Source organism: Kogia breviceps, chromosome 1 (genome assembly GCF_026419965.1).
Source record: "Kogia breviceps isolate mKogBre1 chromosome 1, mKogBre1 haplotype 1, whole genome shotgun sequence".
In the NCBI taxonomy this organism is placed as follows: Eukaryota; Metazoa; Chordata; class Mammalia; order Artiodactyla; family Physeteridae; genus Kogia; species Kogia breviceps.
In genome coordinates, this window is record NC_081310.1 from 12,759,219 (window position 1) to 12,768,793 (window position 9,575).

Here is a 9,575-nt window from a genome sequence, read left to right on the forward strand (position 1 = left end):
TTTTTTTTTAATAGAGCAGCAAGATATCACGTGTGAAATACAAGTAAGATATATCGCTTTCTTTAAACGTGGAAAAAAACAAACTAAAAAGTAGCTAAGATCATAAGAATTAGCAAATTATTTGTATAAATGTTGAATTTCTTTTACGAAATGGACATTATCACGAATGCCTTTATGTATTACTTGCAAATGAAAAGCGGAAGCTTACTGCCAACTGGTGACCCAAGCTGGTTTCTAACGTAGTTGAATTCACTGCATAATTTAGAAATTGTTTTAGAGGCTATTTATTTTCCATCACTCTTATTTCCATTTTCTGGGTTAGAGTCTGCAGAAGAACAGCTGAGGACCACTCAGCGGTCGCCCCTCCCATTCCGTGGCCTGAGCAGTGGCAGCTGCAGCCCATCTTCAGTGGCATCTTCAGTGACCGCTGTGCACTGTGGTTCTCAGTGGGGAACTGCTGGGCAGCCACAGAGGACACCTGCCGTCTTCACACCAGGCTGCCACCTTGGGTTGAGCAGCAGTAAATACAGGAGCTGGAGCAGTCCGCTCACCCTGAATTCCTCCTTGGTCACAGCCTTCTCAGCTGAGGCCTGCCCTTCCTTTACCACCTGTTGAGGATCTTCGCACAAGTCGAGCGCAGGCGGGACTCCCGCAGGTGCTCACGGGAGAGGGAAGCACGCATGCGCAGAACTTCCCCGGTCCGCGTCCGTCAATCACGTCAGACGCGCAGAGCGAGCTCCCGGTTGTTGCACGGATGGCGGTGTACACACAGCACAGAGACTGGTTTGTGTTACACGGAGCAGTGGTAGGCAGGTTCACAGAAAATACCTCTCACGCCGGTGGTCAGGCCTGGTGTCGGGAACCACCACGAGTCGCGGCTCCCGGAAGCCTGCCCGGCTCCGGTGAGTGAGGTCCCAGGAGCGAGGTGACCAGCTGTAGGAGTGGCGCCCATGGCAGCAGCAAACTTCGGCGCAGCTCGCTGGCTGGTCTTCCTGGAGGTTATGATACTGACATCAGCCAGGTTTTCAATGGCAATGATGGCAGAGGCGGACAGCAGAAGCTTCTCTTCAGATTTAGAGGTAATGCCATCACTTTTCCTTCTTAGATAACTGTCCGATTTGGAAGTCAAGGTTGGTGCCATCAAAAGCTCTGGACATTGTGAAAGTTTCCCTTTAAGTTACGCTGAGAACCCAGAAAACTGCTGTATGGATCTCTCTCTGGGTAGCATGAAAAAGCTTAGAAATCTAATTTTGGAAGCCCCCGTATACAAAGCTAAAGGACAAACCTCAGATTGGGAAAATAAACCTGCAATACATATAACAACAAAAAAGTATTCATATCAAAACCATAAATAGAACTACAGGAGAGGAAAAAAACCACGATTATAAAAATGGTATATGGGGGTGCTTGTGTGCTGTGTGTAACTCTTAGAGGAAAGAAATGGGTGGATCTCAGGGCTAAGGGTGTTTTGTTAGTTGCTAAACAAAGTTCCGAGTTGAGTTCCAACACACTTCCTATTTTTCCTACAGTATTTCTAGGATTAGGGGAAGGGACATTTATAAATATATTTGAAAAATATGAATAATCTAATAAGCATAGAAATGAATAAGCAGTTTACACATAATGATGCATAAATTCATACGTAATTAAATGAGTGCAAGTCAAAATAGCATTATACAATTTTGCAAACATTTAAAAATATTAATAATGTGTAGTTCAACCTTTGTAAAAAATTATCAGAATAATTAAAATGTGTGAAAGATAAATTTTCATATATTTCCTTCCCTATCAGTTCCATAGCTGGGAATGTCCTATTTTCATATATGCAAAGAAATATATAAAACAAGTTTATTTCAGCAAAGTTGTTATTAGCCAAAAAGGAACCAACTTAATTTATTCTATAAAATTCTATGCAAATATTCTATGCAACTATTGCAAGTAATTAAAAAATTATAAAAACAACAAAACAAAGTATTTCAATGAAATGGGAAATATATTATTATAGTCCTGTTAGAAATCATTTTGCCAAAGATGTTCAGAGCTAGGTTAAGAAACCTGGTTTGGGGCTTCCCTGGTGGCGCAGTGGTTGGGAGTCCGCCTGCCGATGCAGGGGACACGGGTTCGTGCCCCGGTTCGGGAAGATCCCACATGCCGCGGAGCGGCTGGGCCCGTGAGCCATGGCTGCTGGGCCTGCGCGTCCGGAGCCTGTGCTCCGCAACGGGAGAGGCCACAACAGTGAGAGGCCCGCATAACGCAAAAAAAAAAAAAAAAAAAAAAAGAAACCTGGTTTGGAGGATAATATTTATTTTTTTATTATTATTATTTATTTTTTGCATTACACGGGCCTCTCACTGTTGCGGCCTCTCCCGTTGCGGAGCACAGGCTCTGGACGCGCAGGCTCAGCGGCCATGGCTCACGGGCCCAGCCGCTCCGCGGCACGTGGGATCTTCCCGGACCGGGGCACGAACCCGTGTCCCCCGCATCGGCAGGCGGGCTCTCAACCACTGCGCCACCAGGGAAGCCCGGAGGGTAATATTTCTATTGAATATGCCTTCATTCATTTACTCTTATGAGATTAAGAGTAATACATTTTTTTTTAAGAGTAATACATTTGATCCTTGAACAGCACGAGCTTGAACTTCCCAGGTCCACGTATATGCAGATTTATTTCATTAAGTATCGTACTTGTATTTTCATTTTACAGGTCTTTAAATTAACTAAGAAAAATTTGTGTTGGATTAGACATCACAATGTGTGGAATCAAAAGAACTAGAGTTTGAGTCCTGAGTCTCTACAAGCTGTGTCACCTTCCTGCCGTTTGGTGAATCACATCAATTCCTTTGTTTTTTGAGTCAGGGATGGCAGTAGGAAAACTTTCAAAAGGGGGAGGGGCTCAGCTCCCCCAAACCCTTATTGTTTAAAGGTCAACTGCATTTCATTCATTAATGAATTCATATCATCTCTTTCCTCTTTTAACAGATATGTAAATACTGCTCATAAAAGAGAAATTCACTCTTTTTTTCTGGTCTATTTTGCAGTGTCTCTTAGAGCACAGTTGGTACTGACATACAAATTAAAGAACGAAAATTAACCTTCCTTTGAAGATTTGCAAACGACACCTTTTGGGTATATCAAGGAGAAAAAAAAAAACAAGGTGTTTTCCCTCTAGGCAGAGATAGCCATATCACACAGAACACGCGTTTGGCCAGGAAGGCAACGGCTACATTATAGTTCTTGCTCCTGGCCCCGTCGGCTAGGCACCATTGGGTAGAGTATACCCTGACAATCTTACTCAGAGATGTTAGAAATTGGAAAAGATATTGATGAAAATATAGTCATATGATTGAATCAATATACTTTTCTGTTTTCTCTATAACCTTATTTATATATGTTGAAATAAACAAATGCATTGGTATGGCAACTGTAAACTCATTATGAAGTATTCTGGATAATTTGGAGTCTTAAAATCTTTTCACTTTTATTTGTAGATTCTGTGGAAGAAACAATCTCCATCATTGTTTGGCAGGTAACTTTCTGATGTTTAACAAAAGGTAAGAAATACATTCTACGTTGAGACCAGAATAATGTATGCTGATAGTAGTCTGTTAAGGGTTCAAAAGCAGGGTGAGGGCAGTAGAATATGCATTCTAATGACTTTGGGATAGTTGTAATATTAGGAGAATCAGTAGGGGAATTTCCACTGTCTGTTTGAAGTATTTAATACCAGTTGCTGGGGAAGCATATTTTCACAAAACTGAATTTAAGCCCTGTAAAAAATTAATAACAGAAACCTTAATTAAATAGAGTCTGGAGATCAGAAGAGGGGAGCTGTCAGGCCCTGAAACATAGCAGAGCCCAACAGAAAGAAGAAAGACTCTTCTTTCCTGACAAGGACTCAGCCAATGAAAAGCCATAGACTCTTTTTTTTTACCACAGCTCTCCCAACTTCCTTTTCCCCTCTATAAAAGCGTTCTCCTTTCCGTGCCTTGTGGGGACTTGCATGTGGCTTGCCAATGTGACAGACCTCTAATTGCAATTCTCTGCTGATCTCAAATTTTCTCCCATCTTTGCTGGAGAAATATCTGGCAGTCTATTTACTTCAGGCCAACAGCCCTGTATCCTTTCCTTATGCTCTGTGTTCCATGGGATCTGAATTTGACATTTGGACCAATTTAGTTGGGTGCTGAGGAAGTAAGAAGGGGTGAAAAAGAAAATCACCTTTAAATAACGTTTAGTTTGCATGGCTTGTCTTCCACGTTATTCAGATGTGTTTTCTAAAGGCTTTATTTGAAAAGAACTTTTATTTAGTTTTATTTTGATTAAAGGTTAGTAGTATTATAGAATAATTGAAAAGTCAGTAGCAGCTGAAGGAGAGCAGAATACGTTATCCCAAAATATGCTTCTTGGGCATGAGGATTATTTTGAATTGATTATTTTTTAAGAAACAGCAGACATAGGAGAGGCTCTAAAAATGAGTAGTAAAAGTTACCCTTTTGTAAGAGAGATTTACATTTATAAGAGAAACCTCTGTTTGTAAGAGTATCTCTGCACCAGGAAAAGAGGATGATTCTAAATCTAGAAACTCTTTATCAATGAAGAAGACTTAAGTCTGAATAACAACCTTACCTTCATTTACTGTGCTTTTCTTAATAACCCTCCATAACTGGCACCCTCCACCCCCAAAGTCTTCTGTTGTTTTTAGCTGGAGATAGTATTTAAGGTGATGGCTTGGGCCATTTTGGAGAGTTACTCAGTTTTTCTGGGAATCTTCCATGTATACAGTAGGTATACATGTTATTAAACTTGTCTTTCTTCTGTTGATTGGTCTTTATTACAGGGAGTGTCTCAGCCAAATATCTAGAAGGGTAGAGGGAAATTTATTTTTCTTCCTTTACATAGCACAAGATCAAAACAAATGACTAAAAAGAGAAGGAAATCAGCAGCTTTTGTTTCATCAGTAAAGAGATCTCATTTCAGAAATTAATTATGTTTTGCATATATATCTGTAATCAGAGTTTCTTTAACCTGTAATCCTTAATGAACCTGTAAGAATATTGCTACCTCGTGATTTAATCGTTGGGAAGATGTACACGGTAAACAACGATTTTACCTGCTTTGCAAGCTTGTGTCTTTGATACCTTATTAAGAGAAAGTTTTGCATTTTGCGTTTGTTTCAAATTTATTTTTTCAGCTATTTTGAATTTTCGTACTGTTGATTATTTTTAGTAGTCTATAAAAGGATATATCCTGAGCACTTACATTTTTCTCATTAATTTAGCCATTAGTATACCCAAAATAGTATGGAAAGACACTCTTTAAGGGTATCTTTATATAAAATTGCAATATTTATATATTAAATTCTTGTAAAGTAACATCTTATGAGATGCCAAAGACTTTGATATGCTAATTAGAACTGAAAATTTTAAAAGAAAATTGGGTAATTACATTTCAACACAAAATGAGAAGTAAATTAAAGAAGTCAAGGAATTTGTTAGTTCTATGTACTAATTCAAGTTACTTGATGAGGAAGAAGCTGCAAACATGCAGCTGATAAAGACGCAGCTTAAAAAACTTGCTTAATCTTTAAATGCACATGAATAAAAATATTAATAAAGAAAAAAAGAAGTAACAGCATTATCATTTCTTTTAATATCTTTCTTTACTGCAGGTATGATGTACTTGAAAAATAATTAGGTTTTTTCTTTCTTTTTTTTCGTTATGGTGTGTCTTCCACCCTAAGTAATTAGTTTCTTATATTCTAGACTTTTAAGTTTTATTTAGGAGGGAGTCATTTAAAGATAAAGGACACTTGAAGTATCAAAATAAAATAAAAATCAAACTTACTTACTCTTGCATATTCTCCCTTAAAAATAAGTTTAAAACAAAAACTCACACTTTACCAAAACTCATACTTACTTGTTCTAAATAATTTGTATGAATTGACTCCTAATATAAATTTTACAATACCACTATTATAACTTTCGTGTTAAAAATGAGGAACCTAAGGAAAAACAAGGTTAAGCGTTTGCCCAAGATTTCACAATGAACAAATCACTCTGTCGAAAAAATATGTAATCTGGCTCCAGAAATTGTGTTCCAACCACTATGCTATTCTGCTGTAATCACTGTACAATATAATTTCACAGTATATTATAACAGTGATTTTTTTGAACACAAACAAATGTTGATGAAAACACCTTTGAAATGGGTTTCCTGTTTTCATTTTAATCAAATATTAAATACAGCTTAGCACCACAGGCAAACTGGTAAAACTTTTAACATTTGTCTTTCATTATTTCTCATTAGAATCAGATACATGTTAAAAAACTGCTGACTGGATTGTTTCTATATATTGCTAAGGCATTTTCAGGATAATGTTGCTGTGGACTCAAATAAAATAAATGAATTTCTACATTTTGCAAGAAGAAAGGAAAAATCTTTTTCTTTTAAGCATTATTTTTAAGTGATAGAAGCCTCTGCGAAACCGTTTCGCTTTATTAATCTTCTGTGGTCCTGGCCTCAGCTATGCAAGGAAAGTTTAAACATCCCTAGAGGAAGAAGCCTGTTATTATAATAGATATTCTTCCACTATTCCATATAGATGCCCTCCTTTTTTTGCTTCCCCTTGTCCTTACTCTTCCTTTTTTCCCCCCTGCTATCTTATTCAGTGTTTTTTCTCATACTTTGTCTCTTTCCCTTTTTTTTTCCATTCTACTGGTCTTCTCTCTTAGCTCCTGAGATGGGTACACAGTTTCTATTTTGGTTTAAGCTACATGCAGCAGTATTACAGAAAATGCTCTGATGATACTACTCTAGAATTTAATTTTGTTAAAGTGTAATTATTATTCAGGCATATTTTAACTCAAGCTAAATATAAAGATCTAGATCTTTATATCTGTGAAATAATTTAAATATGCATTTTCTTATTTGTTCCTTATAATACTCTGATAAATAACGCTTTCAGTAAAGAAAAGTAATAGGTTAAGTGATGGCCTAGGGCCTCAAAGTTAGTAACTAAACATGAAAAAGAACCTAACCCTTTAACAGTCACTAACTGCTGATCTCTCTGCCACACTGCTCCATGGGCACTGGAGAGGTAAGCTGAAAGGAATCAATAGAAAATTGAGTTGCTACTATGTGCTATGTTCTGTTGGTGAAACAAACAGATGTATGATATTGCCTGTCAGGTACTCAGGAGCCTCCAATATTCACGTGCACCACTCAAATCGAGAACACCCCAAGCAAGTGTACAATTATGGTGGTTTTCAAGGTCATCAAAGGGTTCCCTGCATCAAATAACTCCATCAGTGGGTGCTCTGCAGGCCCTAAAATTAGAGACTTATAATTCCAGGGTTGAGTATTCTTAAGTCTTTGAGAGGTTCCCATGTCCCTTGAAGCATTAAAAACATATCATTAAATATTTTTAATAAACAGGACTTTAGCATATATGACGTGAGCTGGGCACCTGGCAAACTATAGAGGACTCCCGATTGAGGAAGATACACAGCATAAAAAGGAGTGTGTGTGTGTGTGTGTGTGTGTGTGTGTGTGTGTGTGGGGGATCCTAGTTTATCACACTTTTAATTAGTGCTAGTTTAGCTGTCAGTCTTATTTCTTACTATTTATTGTCATTCATTTTTAGAGAATTACATAATTCACTTGCTATCTAACTTACAACCAATACCAGATGTTCTTCTGAATTATTTCTCTCCTTTGAAATTGCCATATAATTCTGCAAGCTTCTTGCTTAAAAGTTTCATTATTTCAAGGACTGAGTCGTTAAATGTCCAGCAACTTTGTCTGTTAGGCTCCTCATTCAGGCCTATCTGTTCATCCAAGTTTTCATATTAATTGACTGGTTGATCCCATTATACATTCATTGAAAGGACACTTACTTTGATCCAGTGTATGCCTTATAGGAAAAACTGAATAAATACTGTTCTCATCATCACATCAAAATATATTTAGAAGAGAGAGAGATTTCTAACATATTCAACTCAATAAAATAACAAGGTTCTAAGTCTTCTAAATCATTTTGTCACCCAAACTGAAAAGCATGCTTTTCTTTTGTGATGCTAAATATTTCTTGTAATATCATCTGTCACTAATGCTTTCCCCTACTACCTCAATAGGCAACTAACTTCAGCCAATCTAATCAGTTTCAGCCATGATGCTAATGACGGAGGCAATCTTGATGTGTTGTTAGCTAATAGTCCCAGATTTCGCACAGACTCACAGAATTTTTAAAGCTAAACAGCTAACATGTTCTTAGGTACCATTAATACGACCACATGATATATGGGAGAATGATGAGGCTCTGAGTGTCTTTCCTAAGATTACCTGATGGCCAGCCAAGAAACTGGATCTCAATTCAATTAACTAAATTTACATCTCATGGGAGGTCTTTAAACTTCTAAACCCTAAGAGTTTTCTATGGAGATTTTGGATATCGTGATGGTTTGGAGCCGGTGTTGAAGAAAAGGAAGATTTTTTTTTTTTTTTTTTTTTTTACTGTAACAATCTATAAAGTCACACCACCAAGGAAGCTCTTCTTGCCACTGAATATCAGGAGAGCGTGTGGTATTAATTTAATTAGTTTCTCCCCTTCTGAGAGACTCTACCAAGGGCTCAGAAGATGTCCTTATTTGGGTTGGTGAATTGCTAAAATGCCCTATTTTAGTGTTAATGAATTTATTTAATTTGATATGATATCCGAGTGCATTTAAATTAAAAGTAGTATTGAGATAAAAGCCTCTCCAACCATCTGACTCAAGATTAACACATTGGATGTCCTGATCTTCACTCTCTGTGGTTAGGGACTCAGTAGACTCTAGGCAAACGAATCTTTGAGTTTCCTAAATAGAAAAAGAAGTTTGAATTTTAATGTAGACTTGGCATTTAACTGCTTATTCTTTCTTAAATAGAAAATATGGTCTCTGACATTAAAATGAAAAGACTTCACACATAATATTATTTACAGTACAGTAGAATGTTTTGTTGTAAATCATTACAAATTCAGATTGCGAGGCTTCCTTGTAGAGTCTGTACTTCACTCTGATCGAATACTTTTTATACCGAATGTCACTTAAAAGAAGCCAGAATTTGAGTCTTTGTGTTTTCTCCTAGCTGCTAAACAAACTTTAGAAGCAAAGCAAGGCAGTGACCTTGAAATGTACCCTTTGCCATAATAAAATCATGGTTATTTTTTCTTGAATAGAGAGTTTGCAAGATGTAGTATTTCTCTTTTATAGTCAGATCTCCAAATGGATGCATTTTCCTCTAGAAATATCTTTTAAAATTAATTTTAAAACATTTTTCTGAAAAACTTCTTAAAAAACTACTTTAGACTCTTTTAATTTATGCCCAAAGCAGCAAAGGTAAGACTTTGGAACATAATTAACTTAAAATATACTCTAGAACATATCTGACTCATGCTTTAATGAGTCTTCATAAGCAGATGATCTCTGCAAAAATAAAACAGAATACTGATTAAGAGGCCTTGACTTCTATCTGAGTAGAAAATCTGTACAGTGTATCACTGGAGGAAGTTTAAATGTCACCAAACAGAAATAAAA

At 37.0% G+C, this 9,575-nt stretch overlaps 1 pseudogene; it reads right to left on the reverse strand.

Annotated features, from left to right (window-relative positions):
• Nucleotides 1–280: 280 nt before the first annotated feature.
• On the reverse strand, nucleotides 281–1,157 carry LOC131742499 (small ribosomal subunit protein uS2 pseudogene; annotated as a pseudogene).
• Nucleotides 1,158–9,575: the final 8,418 nt, after the last annotated feature.